The sequence below is a fragment of the Bactrocera oleae genome, chromosome 5 (assembly GCF_042242935.1).
Source record: "Bactrocera oleae isolate idBacOlea1 chromosome 5, idBacOlea1, whole genome shotgun sequence".
Classification (NCBI taxonomy): domain Eukaryota; kingdom Metazoa; phylum Arthropoda; class Insecta; order Diptera; family Tephritidae; genus Bactrocera; species Bactrocera oleae.
The window spans coordinates 14,976,242-14,995,291 of NC_091539.1; the positions used below are offsets into that span (position 1 = coordinate 14,976,242).

The window sequence follows — 19,050 nt, forward strand, 5'->3', positions numbered from 1 at the left end:
AGTATACGTATAAGTATAGGGTTGTTGACCAAGAATACACACTGATAGCTAATTTTTGTTTATTATTTTAACCTTGCTGCTCAATTTAGAGAAATAAAACATAACTTAACTCACAAAGAGACCCGTAAACATTTTTACTGATTGCTCCCGGTAATATTATCATCATTAGAATCGCAGACAATTTGTTTACAACGCAAAAGATTCAAGCCAATACGACGATGGAAGTTATTTAACTATTGCAGCGGTTGTGCGGTTTGCAGCTGGAGAAATTGTAATTTAGTACATCTGCGCTTGACCGAGAAGGCCGCCGCGTTTATTGCTCTCTCTATTGTTGTTGATGAAATAGAATATGAAAAACTGAGGAAGTGAAAACAGAAGCGTTTGACACTCTTTTGTCTTGTTTCTGTGTATCTTCAAGTTTTCAGCTCTGCGGTTTTGTAATGTGTTTGTCTAAATTGAAACTTAATATTTCCGAGATAAAATCTCTATATACACTTCATGTAACTGGTAATAACTTTTTCGGTGGATTGAACTCTGCAAAGAATTAGTGCTCAGAAGGTAATTTTTGTAAACTTTCTATATCAATTTTCTCATAAATACTCGATAACATTCATAAGAATCGCCCAAACCAAGTAGGCTGTTTGCATGGCATCCACCCCGTATATCGTTATTTTAAATCGCAGTCGAGTCAAAATGTATTTACTATAAAAATATTTATTTATACAAATAATTAGCACTCGGCAACAATATTAAACCTCTGAATATATATATTGCTGACATAAAAAACCACTCCAAAATACAGCAGCTGATCAAGGAGTTTTTAAAAATCATAATATCAGAACTAGAACAGAACAGCGATATTAGTTCTTAAGTTTAAAAATTAGAAAAATTCGTTGAAATTGGTCCAAAGTTTCTAAAACAACGGATTTCACCAAAAGGTGTTGCCACTTTTCTTGTCCAATTTTGATACCGGCTTCTATGAAGAACCTCCGTACCATCTCGGCTGTAAAACCTAATGTCTCTAAAGCATTTATTGATTAAGTTATTGTATTGTATTATAGTAGTTTTCAAAATGACCGTTGTATGGGTGGTTATCATCTGATGTCGCTAATTTTCACAATATATAAAGAGGCGCTAAAAAGACTTGTTCTCCGCAAGTTTGGTATATAGATTTAGAGATTTTTGTGATATGTACATTTAACTTATTAAACGGCGGGGTTACGCCCACTTTTTAAACATTTTCAAACCGCAAATGCTTCTCCTTACTACAATGCCTTGTACCGAATAACAGTTGTATATCTTAATTTAGAGTTTAATTATTGCACTATTAATTAACGGCATATTTTGGGTGTGGCAATGAACTGATTACGCCCATCTGTAATACCAACCTTTCTTAGGAGCCAAGAAATACATAAACCAAGGTTCATTAAGTTATCTCAATTTTTACTCAAATTATCGCTTGCGCGGACGGCCAGGCAGTCACCCGGAATTCAACTCGCCTCGTCATCCTGCTCATTTATATATGTATATATAACTCTATATTTATATCGATATGTTTTATGTATTACAAACAAAGGTTAGGCGAAAAAAAATATTATACTCTTTATTGCAACATGTTGCGAGAGTATAAAAGCTACGCTAAAGGCTACTGCCCGAAAGCTCTACGTGACGTATACGCAACCTCAAACAAATATTTCTTTGTACCAAATGCTTATGTATATAAGAATAAGAAATGACAAGAAATCTTGGTTCGAAAAACATAAAAAAGAATTCTTTTGACCAGGCATTCGCTTTGCTACGCCAACCAAGAAATATATGTGCTTGAAAAGAGGAAATGTGGGCTGAACCGCAGTTTTATTGCATTAACCACTGGACGAACGACACAACACCATACGCGACTATCAGCACTAGCGCCAACAACAAACCGAAAAACAGCACCCTCCACGTATGGTCCACAACTTATTACCATGAAAAAGAAGCTGCAGCTAAAGAAAGAGATTCTTGATTGCCGCACATTTGCCTTCAGCTGCGAAAGCAAAGTACAAAAGAATTGCGGAGAAATAGTGACGTTAAATATAACTACGGACGAAAATTATAATGCACACACGCACAAACGACTAATACATGTAGACAAATATAGTTCTGTGCACATATGTATGCAATTGTAACTGCGGCATTGTTTGCGCTTGTTATTAGCAAAAGCGCATAATTTTCAGAACAGATCATTACACACAGCTGCACTTGCAGACTTGCAGCAACTATTAAAAGAATCGTATAAAATCGTATATTGTTTGCTGTACACAAAAGATAGCTGCTAAACAAAAAACTATACTCATACAAAGTATGCACATAAAATAGTTCATAAACCGTTTGACTTGAATTATAAGCTCTGCTCAGTCGGTATTATATCCGTTTTAGCGACAGACTATACCCACGACGTTTTTTGCAAACGCGAGCATACATTTTTGTTTAGTCAGCCCTTCGTTGTGTTGCCAACGGCAACATGTTGCCCAGCGCCACCCACAATGTTTAGCAACAGTTACCGCACTGTTTTCAGTAATTCAGTGAATAAATATATATTCCTGTGTGTATGTGTGTGCGGGTATGTAAACAAAATTCACTTGCTGGCAACAATAACAAACACACAGCTGATTAGCAATGAACCGGACACAGCGATGTTGCTGGTATTTGCGCGCCGTTTTCAGTTTGCGGTTTACATTTGACGTTAAAAGACGTGCGTTTTTTTGTGCCGAGCGCGTTATTTGTCTCCAATTCGTTACAAACGTGTTCATCATTCTTAAATTACAAAAGTATTAAGAGATTTTAAATATTGTTTTGTTGGAAATAAAAAGTCAAATACGGAAGTTGTGGGCCAAAGAAAATAAATTAAAATTATATTTCTAGTAATACATATTTATTACACACACACAAGTGTATGCATATGTATGTATGGAAATTAGTTAAACTATTCACTCGCCATTGATTTAATAAACGACTGTCTGTGTTTTGTCATATTTGCGTCGACAAATAGAGGCTAAAAGTTTTTTGCAAGAAATGAAATTTTAGAGAATAATAATTGCAGCTAATAAAAATTAAACATAGTAAAATAATAATAATTTAAAAAAAAACGAATAAAAAATCAATACATTTTTTATATAAAAAATATTTAAAAAAAAAATTAAGTCAAAATATTATTATTACGAGAAATTTATCAAATTTTTTGGCTAAACAAAGCAACTATATATTTTTTTAAAGGCAAACAGAACAACTTCTTGTTTAAAATTATGAAATTGGTGTTCAAATAAATAATATTTTTGAATATATCCGAATTTAAAAAATCAGTGAAATCACATTAAATGAAATGTTCATGAAATAGGAATGCTGTATTGCATATTAATATAAAGGATGTGTAATAGTCCTATTATCTTGCAAACAATCTGCAATAGTATATTATATTTAAAAAAAAAAAAAAGGTCAAAATGCATATAATTTTGACAAACAAGCATAATTTGGTACATATATTTATCACCTACCTACACCTTCTCAAATTACAAATAGGTGCTGTCTTCGATTCGCCATTTCTCTGCTCTTTGTCTTTGCGCGCTGCGCTCTTGTAAAAAAACTACATGTAAAAAAAAACAACACAGTTATCGAGTGGAATTCGATCAAGACAGTATGCGTATAAAGTGGTATAACCGCTATCTTTAATGCTACCAAGTTTTTTTTTGCATATTTTAGATCAGTTCAATATTGGTAAAGTAGGAATTCCACTCTAATTTGTAAGGCTAGCCGCCAACTTACAAGCAGATGGTTATATCATAATCAGCATATATTATACTATGTATGAAGCATTATCGAACCAATTTGAGTGTAATTTTAACTGCTTTGCTAAATTACCCTTTACCTATAACTTTCTGACTATGCAGTGGTACCTATTGATTGCAGCTTCCAAGGCATAATTCTCGATCAACTTTTAAAATCTATAAATATGTTATGGCAAGCTAAAAAATTAATACTAGCAAATTTCTGATCGTTTAATCGAAATTTTTCAATATACACAACTAACAAGTTGAAACATGTTAATAGTTAGGTGTAACAAATATTACCACTGTGGTCCAACGTTTCCAGAGATATTTCCTTTCCTATATAACGATTTTCTTATGTCATCTGACTTATGATCTATACACCATTGTAAAAACATAAAAATAACAATACTTTTGCAATTGATTCAGTCACTTTTGTCAAAGTAAGAAATACATTTTACTATTACAGTTCAAATCTAGAATGTAAGCAAACTTTTACAAAACTAGTTTTTCATTTAAAAAAGTATTATAGAACATAGGAATCTTTAAATGTATGTGTGTGTTGGTTCGCACTCACTTTTGTCACATTAAATATTCTGTAACAAGGCATGGGATAAAAGGTTTGCATAGGTTAACAATATGCCAATAACAATTGCCAACCGTGAGGCTTATCACACCTGGAACCTCATTTAATGCCATTTAAAATGCATAAAGTATGTGATACATTTGTACGGATAGTGTGCAAGTAAAATCATTTTTGTTGCCAAACCTTTGAATTCACTTTGCTATTCAATCAATAAATAGCCACTACGTCTCGCCTTCTGCTAAATACGCAGCGTTGCATTCTCATGCTCTTAGTTGCAGAGGTATACTTGGCTTCATTATTTCGTAATTTATGTATGCATATTTTTAAAATAATTTCAAGGCGTGTCACATTCTTTGCGCATTAAGTCATTTGGTCAGTTTTAAGCAATAATACTCCAACTTTTTTTTTGTAATGTATTTGAATTAATTGTTCGACTGCCTTCAGACGAGAACTATTTTTGTCGCTCATTGCGTTCAAACGATCGACACGAGTCCGACAACTTGAGTCAGACCATTTTTTCATTTTTTTTTTAATATCACATTCTCAAATTCTTGTGAGCTTTATGATTCATTCATTTCATTTGAAACCAAGCGCTATTACAACCATAAGAAGAGTTTCAAAACGAAAAGGAATGCTAAGCAATTTGGTCAATCTAAATTATCAACATTTCGTTAAAATAATAACCTTCAATGTGCAACTCAAAAAATAAATTAAATAACTTTTACAGGGGGCTGTCGCGCCTTTCCACACTTTGTATTCGGTTGCATACAGTTCTCTTGGTATCCGGACTAGAATCGTTAGTCATTTTGCAGTCGGGATACCCAAAATATAATTGAATGATATAATATATTATTCCTTTGACAGGGGCGAAATTTTTAAATCATATAACCAAAAAAATTGTTAACTATAATACCCGAAGTTATTATACCTTTCACATATAAAAAAGTGCCTTAAAAAGTAATCAGATAAAAAACTTTTCTATACAAAAACTTGTTGTTTTTACACACTGTCAACATGAAAAACTGTCAATACACTACAATAAAGACCAGGCTTGCATCTAACTACTCAATTAAAAATAATGAACTGTCTAAGTAAATTCCCACAAAATTGGTATAAATATAGATTTTTTTAATTGGATGTAATATCGCAAAATCGCATGTCTTACACTCATGCAAAAATATAAACGTATGTCTATAATTATATGTACATATGTATACATATTTAAAAATATAACATATTAAGTTGATGTGCTATTTTGAAACCAATTCTATTTATACTACATAGCGAAACTATATTTTATACTTTTCATCATAAAATTTTACCTATTGAAAATGCTTGATTGGAAGTTTTTATTGCTTTGCAATTTTGCTATATCTATATGCTCGTATGTATGTATGTAAAAATTACGTGTCGAGTTTTCTCCGGGACAAGCTCCTAAACTACTAAACGGATTTCAGTAAAATTTAGCTCGCTGTCCAGTTTGATCCAACTTAAAAGATAGAATAGTTTATATATCAATTATGTTAAAACTAAAAATAATTCATACAAAAAAAAATGTATATCTAAACAAAGGTGTAATATTATCCCGATTTTGTTTATTTCGAAATTATGCAAAGGAACGTATTGAAAATCGCAAAGACCGAATTCTATTCAAAGTGATGAAGTATTTTGTTGGATATGAAATATTTCTTAAAGGAGAGACCACGCTAGTTTGGAACATAACCCAAAACAGACGGTTGTGATTGTGAATAGATGTGCTCTCTCACATTGCGACATGCAATAAAACAAAGTATTCTCTGTGTAAGACTTATTTCCTACCTTAGTTCATAGTTGCATGCTATATTTTTGAAGTAATAGCATTTTGTCGGCGTGACAAAGGATCGGAAAATTCAAAAATTTCGGTACCAACCAAAAACACAGTCTGTAAAGAGCACCTAGAAACAGTAACACACACTTCCTAACATAGAAATCTAGCTTTGGTATTTGAGGAAAAGTAATAAATTATAGCTCTAAAAAAAAGTTATAAGTGCAATAAGGAAAAAGTTATAAAATGCAAAAGGACCGTAACAAAAATTAACAGTTTGATAATTTGCATAATTATCTTTCAAAACAGTTGTCGCAATAGACAAATGGTTTTGAAATTTATAGAAATTTATGAAGCCTACAATGATGAGCTCTAAGGGCATACAACTCAACACTGTTTGTATCCACATTGGATTATTTTTTGGTAAAACTAATACAAAATTGGGAAACCTGGAACGTCGTAGGTACGAAATTTTACTCAAACACTATATACCATAAAATTTGGAAACTAGTAAAGTCGAAATATTAACAATTTTATTCTTTTTTCTAGGAATAAATGTCCTATAGTTTTAAGAAAATGCACAATATATATCAGATTCCACTGTGTGTATTGCGTTTTAATATTACATATTATTATTATGCTTCCGAGCAACTGAAGGTTTTTAAGACTTTTTTTCATGGCCTGTCCAATAACAACGGATTATAATATTTATTAAAAAAGCAAAAATATTTTTAATGGCCCCTCAAGATTTCTAAAACGTTAAGTTAAACGTGATTATTTTTTTGAGGAACTGTATACTTTCCATATATTTATATATGTATGTATATCATCTTATCACAACCCAAAATTTTTGCAGTCTTTTGCCCTTTTAATACTCTGAAAGGTATATTAAGTGTGCCACAAAGTTTGTAACACCCAGAAGGAAACGTCGGAAATCCTATAAAATAAATACTCGGCGAAAAAAAACCCTCGCACTTTACAGAGTGGCTAAATATAACGCAAAACTTAGGTTCATGTTATCTTAAGTTAGACAGTTTGTTTTTGAGAGGCAACCCCTTTTATTCACTTAATGTTTAAAGCATTTTTATATAATAAACTTATAGTTTAACACTTATTTTATTGAAAAATGCAAGCACACACTTATAACAAACGACAGCACTAAAATTTGTTATGAACAATAATACAATTTTTAAATAGGTTATTTACAAAATTCACTTTTATTTTCATTTAAAAATAGAATACATTACAAAGTAAAATAAAATTATTTGTTACAAAAAAATTCGTAGTATTTTGTAGAACACCCTACACCCTTCCCCTAATAACATCGGCTATTCGTTTAGGCATGGATTTAAACAAGTGTTGAAAATAATTTTTATTAATTTATTCATTCCACACAGCTTCAACATTTTTTTTTTCCTTTTCCTATATAATGCCAGCTCAATTGGATTGAGCTCTGGGCTGTTTTCTGGCCGTGCGAGACTCAATTCCATAAAAATCTTTTTGGTTTGTAACCTGTAAGTGTTTGCAATGAATTATTGAAAAATCTATTTCAATATTTTTATGCTTTAGTTAGCGTCTATGGCGAGCGGTGGAATCATCTTGAAAATAAAATGATGAGTGTATTCGAACAGCTGTTCAATAGTTGGCAAAACGCCTTTTTTCTAAATTTCAATTTATTTTCGGTATTCACCGATCCTTTAAGAATAATAAGCTGCCCAGCACCAAACTCCGTTATAGCCCCCATACCATTAAATAGGGCGAATGCTTTACGGTGGGTAAAACACAGCTTTCCAAAAAACGCTCTCTTTTCCTACGGCGCACTGTGGCATTTCCGGCGGGTCCAAACAAATTAAATTTTGATTCGTTGGAAAAAATAAAATTTCCCCAGTCTAATGCAGTCCAAGATTTGTGTGATTTTTCTGACTCCAACCGGTGTTTCTTCATTCGGGTAATAAGAAGTGGCTTTTTGGCTAGACGCCGCGCTCGTAATCCAATATTATTCAAGACATTTTGCATAGAACGTGTAGTTATTTTTACCCCAGTAGTTTCGTAAAATATTGAATTGATTGTTCCAGCATGTTGAAAGCGATCAGTAATGCACATCCGTTTAATTTGTCGTTCATGACGAGGTTTTGCTTTTTTCGGACGCCCACTGCCCTTTTTTCGATTTAAAAAATTAAAATTCGTATAATTTTTAATAATATTGCGCACACTCCACTCAATTATGTCCAATTTCACAAGTTTTTGAAGTTTGGATAATTTATTTTTATATAAACCTAAGATTTCTACTTTCTTTTCTATTGACAACACCATGTTCAACTTTGCTTATTTTTACAACTGACTCAAAAGAAAATACCGCAAGTACTGAAAAAGGCACGTGCAAAAACTAACGGTTTCAGAAATAACGGTAGACTAATGTAGTCACATGACAAAAAGTCAAATAAAACAAATAGCGTATTTTGAAGGAATAGTGACAGTTTCAAAATAGAATATTAGAAAATTTTCGACGGCGCGGGTTTTTTTTCTCTGAGTGTAATAAATGATCAGCGTGACAAATCAATTTAGACATGTCTGCCTGTCCGTATGTCTTTATTAATAAAATCAAATTTTACCAATAAATGTGTTTTTCTTTAAACCGTTACCTTTTTTAGCCTGCCCGTTAAATTCGTTAACGTAGTATTGCGTCTCTCAGTTTTTAATATTTTGATCTGAAATTTTGCACACGTTCTTGTATAAGATATATCAAGTCCTTGTATAGAAAAGGTGAATTTTGAATTTTTTTTAAAAGTATTTATTTATTCATCAATATCTATTTTGTACTCTTCAAAGTAATCCTCCTCGGATAAAATACACTTGTGCCAACGCTTTTTCCAATCCTCGAGGCACTTCAGAAATGCTCTTTTCGATATGCCCATCAGCTCTTTCTTCGATTCTGTGTTGATCTCATCAATTGTGGCATAACGCTTTCCTTTCATTGGTTTCTTCAGTTTTGGAAATACGACAAAGTCGCAGGGAGCCATAATGACTCGTTTGAGCAAACCCGGATCGTTGTTGACGTCATTCAACAACACCTCAGCGTTACTAATGCGACATTGCTTTTGCTCAAAATTTAGCAATTTCGGACAAACTTCGCTGCCACACGTGTCATGTCCAAAACATTCGAAAAAAGTGAATGGCATGAGCCGATTGATATGCCAACATCCTCTTTTTTTCAATTTATCGATGTTTTCTTCGCTTCTACGTGGTCGTACCTCGAGAATACTCATCATCATCAATATTTTCTCGGCCTTTTAAAGAGAAAGTTAACTTCAAGTGTCTTGGAGCACTTTATTTCATTTTTAACGCAAAATTTTATACATATTCTTTAATCCATTTCTTTCAAAAGTCAAAAATTGAAGAGCACACAAAAATCTGACTAACCTGTTTTGTTGTCAAAAACTAATCTAATCGAAATTGGCTTCTAACGCAAGCACATGATAAACATATGTATCCGATTATAACAAAAACAAAATATCGATAATTGAATGTAAAAAGGCCGCAAAAAATCAAAATTCTCAGTTTGCTTTGAACACACCTCGCATAGCTGCCATACAAACTCGCCAATCAAAACCAAATTCTTCTGAAATAGTTTTTCTTGCTCTTATATTCCTTCCTTATTTCTCATTCTAATCTAACTCTGTGACTTGTGATTAGATTTTAGTTTTTGTTGTAACGTATGTATATATCTATAATTTTCTATCACAGTTAGTAAGCTCTAGTGGAATTACTTACTTATTATGAAAGTAGTGTCGTGCATGGTATTTTAATAACAAAAATAGTTGGCTTCTATAATCATCTGGGTGAAAAGCTTTAGAAATTTTCAAAGCTTGGCATGCAGAGATGCTTAGCAAGGATGAACGAGCACTATGAATCTACAAATGTTCTATTAAAGAGAAATATAGAGACTCGTAGCACATACCGATAGACATATGTATGTGTATATACAGTTTTAATCTAAATTTCCCGACCATAAAATTTTATTTAAACAAGCAAGGAAGAGATAAGTTCGCATGTAACCGGATTTATAATATTCAATGTTGACCGATATTTTCAGTAAAAAGTCAACTATAGGCACTGGGGTCCACATGTTCAGTACCTAGGGGCTTGAACAGTTTTGGTTCAATTTAGATAATTTTTGGGCACAAGGTGACATACTTTAAACGAATTATTCACGCAAAGTTTTACTACGATACAATCATTGTTGCTTGATATGCATAGTAGAAAGTGAAAGAATCAGATGGAATTTAAAATGATGTTATATGGGAAACAGGCGTGGTTGTAATCCGATTTCGCCCATTTTCGTACTACAATATAAAAATATGAGAAGAATATTATGTACCGAAGTTGGTTGAAATCGGTTAAGCAGATCCCAAGATTTGGGTTTTCAACTAAAAGTGGGCGGTGCCACGCCTACTATCTAATTTTGAACGTTGTTCCTATAAAATCATCTTATAGCATCCCAGAGATAAAATTTAATGTCTCTGGCTTGTTTAGTGCTTGATTTATCGCGCTTTTAGTAGTTTTTAACAGTACCGTTATATGGGGAGTGGGCGGGGTTGTCACCCGACTTCACCCATTTTTACACCGTCGATAGAGATGCTGAAAACATTTGTTCCCAGTGCATTTTGTTATTATAGCTTCGGTGGTATAGGAGATATGCATATTAAACTTATAAGGGGGCGGTATCACGCCCATTGTAAAAAAAAAATTTAAACTGCAGATGCACCTCCCTAATGGGATCCTGTATACCAAATAAGAGTCTTGTATCTTATTGTGGAGCATAGTTATGGCAATTTATTTGTTTTTGGTTAGTGGCGTTTTGTGGGCGTGGCAGTGGTCCGATTACGCCCTTCTACAATACCAACCGTCTTACGGTACTAAGAAACATGTGTACCAAGTTTCATAAAGATATCTCAATTTTTACTCAAGTTACAGCTTGCACAGACGGACGGACAGATGGACAGACGGTCATCAAGTCACCCGGATTTTAACTCGTCTCTTCAACCTGATTATTTATATATACATAACCCAATATCTAACTCGATTAGTTTTAGGTACAACAAACAACTGTTAGGTGAACAAAACTATTATACTCTGTAGAAACAAGTTGCGAGTGTATACAAAACAGGAAACTCCATGGATTATATTAAAAATAATTGTGTACACTCCTTTACTCACCTGAAACCCTTAACCCGTAAAAGCTTTAAAGTTCTTTACACAGAACTATCAAACCGGGAATTTGTCACAGCGAACGCCTAAGGCGAATGAGCAATAAAAATTAATGCTGGTTACTACTTGTATTGTGGTTGCCATAAAGTTAAATACGATAAACTATTAATTAAACACACACGTGCACATAACTGTGCATATGTATGTATATGTATTTGCATATATGCGTCTGTAATATGCAAATATGTACACCAAACTGTAAATTTCATTTTCCATCAAATTGACGAGTCAGTGGAGTGAAATGAAATACGAGTGTCATTGTCTGATAAGAAATTTTATGCAAATAGTCTGTGATTTATAGCGAACGTGTTATTGAATGCGGCCGAAGTTGTTTGTGGTTGTTGTGGTGTCATACGTACAGTGGCTATTATATTTTATTTGTGAGTTTCCCAAACTAATGCGGCATTTGCGTTTATTTAGTAGGAGATTCTGAATTAAAAAATATGAATTTTCATTGACAGCTTTTACTTCGGCGCTTATATACAGTACCCGAGCAAATAATAGTGCCACGTTGGTAAAAAGGTATCGGTTTAAAGAAAAACAAATTTCGTGGTAAAATTAAAATCTATTACTCAATATATGACAGTTGTCATTGGAGACGACAAACTACTTATCGATACCATATTTGTAGTAGGATTTGTTCTATACTTAAAAATTCGGCTCAATCTTCGCCTATTACCTATATGCAAGTATTGTGATTGAGTGAATTTTGTGAAACAGCATTTTAATTCTTGATTTCTGCTATTAATAAACGCTATATAATAGTCGCTATTAATTTCAACTTTTTCTGCACTTTTTCGAAAACTTAGCAGTGTGAATCTTGAGATAACTGCCAGAACGTACAAATACTGGTAGATCTAGCAATATAAGAAACTTTCTTGACCTCAAATGGTCCAGCAAACATCACAAAACCTGGTTTATGATTCCTGGTTCCTGGTTTCAGTGTAAAAGTCCCTCCTCAAGGAAGAAAAAACGGATCCATACCATTCTATAACAGCATCCGTGTTTTTTTTTTTGTTTCGTATATTTGGAGTTTTGTTCAGTAACCGTTACTACACTATGACAAAATCTTGCTTTCCTGCTGCTTTCCAGGATTAAAAAATGGAAAATAGATGGCTTTTCAAACGAAATTCTGAGTCATTGCTATTATTTTGGCTATTTACACTTAAATTGGGAACTTTCAAGACTGTGCCCAAAGTGAGAAATTAAAAAAATTAACTACATAGAAACAAAAGATTTTTTAAAACGGGAATGCTTTCATATATGAACATACTTGTATACCAAAAGCTGTTTTCAATTCACAATTTCTCTGCTCGCTTCTGCTGTCTTGTCAAAAAAATTACCTGTAAAAGTAACAACAAAGTTATCGAGTTGATTTCGTACAAGAAAGTATGCGGATACCTCATTAAATTGGTATAACCGTAATCTTCTATGCTACTAACTTTTGTTTTGCATATTTTACTATTGTGAATGGTTCAAATCACAAGTGGAAGTACAAATTTTTTTTTGTGTATGTTTAAAACTTCAAATGTCAGAAGACATGTTAGCGCAGGTTGCACCACAAGTGCTACCCATCTGTTTGAGCATCTGTTAGATTCGCTACTCTCTAACGCTTGGCAAATCGAAGGCAGCTAAAGGCACCTTAACATGAAATAGCTCTAGTGCTATTAATTTTGCAAGCACATAACTTTTTTGTTTTAATATATCGTTATTTATTGAATCTGCTCGTTCAAAGCCTAACAATAAGTAGTAAAATCTTAAATCTAATTAAAACTAGGCAAACTCAAGGTTTTATTTGAGCTTGTTTGGTGATGTGTTGCTCTTTAAAAGGCTGGTAGATCTTTCCTTTCTAAGCGGATTTGATTACAGGACTGCAGCATGGCATTAACGTAGCTAACGGATTTGGATGGTTACGAAGTTTAACTTCATAGTTCTTTGTGCTGTTCTCTGCTTCTTTCTTTATCATAGAACTACCAAGATCTTTTTGAATGTTTTCATTACGAATATACCACGGTTATCCCATTACAGCTCTTAGAATTTTCAAAGGAACGATAAATAGCATCAAATTTGTAGTCACTTTTTTATCTTCACCAACTCGATCCCGAATTATCGCATGAAAATCAAAGCCAGACGTTGCTGACTACTAATAGTAGTAGTAATTTCGTCATGCACGACGGCAAGCAATACAATTCCTACCCCACTTAAGCGTGCCAAGTTTGCCGTCTAATGGTATCTTATCAGGTTTCCGCAGAAGTTCGGAAGTTGGTGAAAGGCACATGCCGTAACATAAATTACGCACAAGCGTGTAAATGTCTAATATGTACTCGTATGTATTTGTTTGTAAATAAACAACAGCACGAAAACTGCGAGTCGTTCTATCAACGGTTGACGCTAATGAAACATTTTATGCGTCAAATTAAACTTGCAGAACACTCACACGCATGTTATTACTCCGCTCTTCTAAGATGGGCGCCAAACAGTGGCGTAACCTATATTTAAAGATGGGGGTAAATTATAATTTTTTTTGGTTGTGTGACACATAATTTTAAGACGGCTTGTCTGTGTGTATTTATTAATACAGCTTTGGTTAAAATAATAGGAGTAATTATTTCAACTTCAAACTTAATCACAATATGTTATGCTAATTACATAGTTTACAACTAAAGGTCGAAAAATTATAAAATCCCTTGTAATTAAAACCCTAATATCAAAGATAATTCTGAAAGAGGATAGATGGGAGTAGAATTGTATTACAGTGGTCGTCCAGTATAACGAAGTTTTGAAATAACGAAGTTTCGATTTATCGAATCATCAACATCATCTTATTGAACGCAAAGAATTTGAATTATTCGATATTGATAATGCAGCATATCATTATCATATATTTTATCTTGAACTTCGTATTCTTTGCAAAAACAAAGGTTAAACTAAGGATAGTTCAATTGTTGTACAACATCTGCAGGAAATCTAAATCAATTTATTTTAATTTTCCATTGACTTTGAATTAATTGTAATTTAGTCAATTCAAATTTCTTTTTTCTTTTGGATGGTACTATTTTATTTGGTTTAGAAATTCAATGTCAAATAGAAATCATCTATCATTAATATCCACCAAGAGGCTTTCAGTAAAAGTAATATCGAAATATGGAGTTCCAAAGTCGTTGGTTTCTACATACTATAAAAAAATGAAATTTGAAATCGAAAAATACGTTAAAAAAACGCATCGCACGAGTTTAGTACGTACAGTGGCGAACATTACTGGCCGTTTGGTTATTATTCCATTTGCTTACAATTTTTAATTTAAAGGGGTATGGCCACTTCAGCGGGTGTAGAATCATGGGCAGATTCATTACTATTTATTTTTTCATGATATAATCAAATGATTTACAGAACTTATGAAACACTTTTCAAGTTTGAATCTCAAACTGATGAAAAACATTTTTTATACTCTCGCAACCTGTTGCTACAGAGTATAATAGTTTTGTTCACCTAACGGTTGTTTGTATCATCTAAATCTAATCGAGTTAGATATAGGGTTATGTATAGATAAATGATCAGGATGAAGAGACGAAATCCGGGTGACTGTCTGTCCATCCGCCCGTGCAAGCTGTAACTTGAGTAAAAGTTGAGATATCTTTATGAAACTTGGTATACATGTTTCTTGATACCGTAAGACGGTTGGTATTGCAGATGGGCGTAATCGGACTACTAGCACGTCCACAAGGCGCCATTAATCAAAAACAAATAAATTGCCATAACTAAGCTCCACAATATGATACAAGACTGTTATTTGATATACAAGATCACATTAGGGAGGGGCATTTGCAGTTTAAAATATTTTTTTAAAATTAGGTTTAATGTGCATATCTCCTACACCACTAAAGCTATACTAAGGAACTTCACTGGAAACAAATGTTTTTAGCACCCCTATCGACAGTGTGAAAATGGGGAAATCGGGTGAGAACCCCGCCTACTCCCCAAATACCGGTAGCGTTAAAAACTACTAAAAGCGCGATAAATCGAGCACTAAACAAGCCAGAGACATTAAATTTTATCTCTGGGATGATATAAGATGATTTTATAGGACGCACGTTCAAAATTAGATAGTGGACGTGGCACCGTCCACTTTTAGGTGAAAACCCAAATCTTGGGATCTGCTTAACCGATTTCAACCAAATTCAGTACATAACATTCTTCTCATATTTCTATGTTATAGTGCGAAAATGGGCGACATCGGATTACAACCACGCCTATTTCCCATATAACAGCATTTTAATTTCCATATGTTTCTTTCATTTTCCACTATGCATATCAAGCAACAATGATTGTATTGGGGCAAAACTTTTCTTGATAACGCGTTTAAAGTATGCCACCTTGTGACTAAAAATTGTCTAAATCGAAACAAAACTGTTCAAGCCCCTAAGTACTAAATATGGGGACCCCAGTGCCTATAGTTCACCTTCTACCGAAAATATCAGTCAATCCACAAAGAAATCTCAAACGAGTATACCATTTGACTTTGCGAGAGTATAAATTCTAAATAAATAAATTCCTTACTTGTTTTTTTTTGGTTTTATGCCATAACAAATTTAAAATGTCTTCACACCATATATTAAAAAAATTAGGGGTTACGTCGTCTAAATTCTCAACATTTATTGTTTAAATTCCAAAAAAAACGGCAACATTAATTTTGTTTTCTTGTTCCGATAGTCGGTCGTAGTCCCAATCACTTTTGTATACGTAATTGTTTACTTTGTAAGGTACAAAGGTAATTGGGAGCTTGTATTAAAAATGTATAATGTATATATGTACGAGGTGTGTTCAAAGGAAAAGGAGAATTTTTATTTTTCGCGGGTTTTGTACATTCGATTATCGATATTTTTTTTTTGTTATAATCGGATACATATGTTTATCATGTGCTTGCATTAGAAGCCAATTTCGATTAGATTAGTTTTTGACAACAGAACAGGTTAGTCAGATTTTTGTGTGCTTTTCAATTTTTAATTTTTGAAAGAAATGGATTAAAGAATATGCATTAAATTTTGCGTTAAAAACGAAATAAAGTGCTCCAAGACACTTGAAATGTTGACTGTGGCATTCGGTGAGTTTACTTTGTCTCAAAAAGGCCGAGAAAATGTTGATGACGATGAGTATTCTGCAATGGAGGTGCAATCACGTCAAGAAACGAAGAAAACATCGATACAGTAAAAAAAATTGTTCTTGAAAATCATCGAATCAATATTAGGAAAGTTGCAGAGGATGTTTGCATATTAATCGGCTCATGCCATTCACTTTTTTCGAATGTTTTGGGAATGAAACGTGTTGCAGCGAAATTTTTTCCGAAATTGATAAATTCTGAGAAAAACCAATGTCGCATTAGTATCGCTCAGGAGTAGTTGAAAAAGGCACGCCAAGTAGCAATACGGCTGAAACGATCGGAATTGTGGAAACACATATCTAAAAACAAGACCGTAATCATGCCTCACTCATCCACTGTATTTACCAGATTTGGCACCCTGCGACTTTTTCGTATTCCCAAAACTGAAGAAACCAGTGAAAGAAAGCGTTATGCCACAATTGATGAGATCAACACAGAATCGAAGAAAGAGCCGATGGCCATAATGAAAAGCGCATTTCAGAAGTGCTTCGCGGATTAGAAAAAGCGTTGGCACAATGTATTATATCCGAGTGGGATTAATGAGGTGTAAAGCGATAAGTTTTAGCCCAAGCTGAATTTTCTTACAAATGATTAGTAATTTATCAGAACATATTGGTATAACGGTATATCATTTAAAGTGCGGTCATATCGGTTTTATACCGAGACTCTGCAAAGAATAAAGGACAAAAAATTTTTTTTTGTTTTATTTAACTAGCTGACCCGGCGAACGCTTTTCCGAATGATTGTGACTAATCGATTTAACAACTGTTGGCATTTTTCCCTTCTTATTATACCCTAAACAGGATATATTATATTAAGTTTGCCACGAAGTTTGAAACACCCAGAAGGAAACGTCGGAGACCCTATAAAATATATACATAAATGATGAGCTGAGTTGATTTAGCCATGTCCGTCTGTCTTTTAATTATTATTTAAAGCAACAATGTAATCACCGAAGAAATTGTTTAGATCAGATCACTATGTCATATAGCTGCCATACAAACTGAACGAGCGGAATCAAGTTTCTGTAAAGAACATTTGATATTTGTTAAGGGTATTATAGCGTCGACTCAAGCATTTTTTATGTATTATATTAACTTCCTGGATTATTACTTTTATAAATTTTTGCATGTTTTACACTGCTTTTCGGGGTGGAGTCGAATTTAACAAATCAGAAATCATCAATATTGGTCCAGTCGTTCTTGGGTTATAAGTGGATATACATGGGACAGTTCATTCAAATTCAGGCCAGTACCCTGACGTTCTTTTATTAACAGTGACTTCTTCTAAAACTTCGTGAACCATTCTTAAAAGATAGATGAAAGATTTTTGAGACAATTTTACTATACATTTTTCTCCCTCTCTCATAAATATTATATTTATTAAAAAAGGTTATCAAATACATTTAAAATCCGGAAATTGGTAAGTTTTTGCTGTACCAAATAGGTCAGAGTGGTAGATAAAGGATCAATTTTTTAACTCAGACAATTACTAATGAACATTGCTCTCTTTTAGAGTGGTTGCTTTCACGAACATCACAGCTTATCATCTGTGTCATGAAAATTTCAACCTCTAGTTGAAAATTGTTTATCCATGTTTTAATATTAGGTATAAAGTAATCGGTACAAAGAGCTTTTTTTAATTCCAATCCATTGCTTTTAGCTGTTCAACTATGTTTTTTCTCCTTCCGAGCAGGTATTAGTCTTATAACGTAGCAAGATTTGTCTCCTATGTTATACTGTAATTAAATGAATGTAATAAAATTTAATATTCACAACAAAATTTTAAGGCGCCCTTAATAGTAGCATGTCATAAACCTAGTCATAACCAGAATTGAAAATAAACCTTAAAAAAATTATTAAATTAAAATTTTAATTAAAATGTTTTTATTTTTCTATCCCAAACACTTTTCGAGTTTTTAATCCCAAATACCGGTTTGAAAAATAAATAAAAATTTAAATCCCAAATACGGGATGAAAAATAAAAAAATTTAATTTCTTTAAAATCAATTTTAAATGAAATAACGGATTGAGAAATAAAAAAGTAATTCAAAAAAATGTTTATCACAAGCTTATAATAAAAAATTAATAAAATAAATTATTTTAGAATTTACATTTTTCTCGATTGCGTACTTCGTACTCTACCTTATCTTTTGAAGAGAAAAGCTTAATTTTAATCACATATCAACCTAGCTTAGCTCTGTTTGTAAATTTTCATTCCAGCTAATAATTTAAAAAATGGTTTTTTTACTCCAATTTCTATATAAAAAAATGTTTTTAAATTTTTATTCCAAAATGTTTGGGTTACAAATAGATTATATTCTGCAAATCTTATAATAAATATAGTTTAAAAAATTAAATAACACGCTTTTAAAACATTTCGAACTAAAAAGTGAAAAGTTATTCCCTATATACTCGTAAACTGACTAATA

At 32.8% G+C, this 19,050-nt stretch overlaps 1 protein-coding gene across 5 annotated transcripts in view; it reads left to right on the forward strand.

Annotated features, from left to right (window-relative positions):
• Positions 1-19,050, forward strand: part of Flo2 (flotillin-2) — a 315,478-nt gene that overhangs the window by 277,189 nt on the left and 19,239 nt on the right. The window contains exon 1 of one of the 5 annotated variants that reach the window (XM_036371253.2): positions 2,793-2,810. The exons of the other annotated variants lie outside the window; for them this stretch is intronic. The gene's annotated coding sequence lies outside the window, so the exon portion shown is untranslated. Of the gene's footprint in view, positions 1-2,792; positions 2,811-19,050 lie in introns of those variants that run through there. 5 annotated transcript variants of the gene reach the window in all.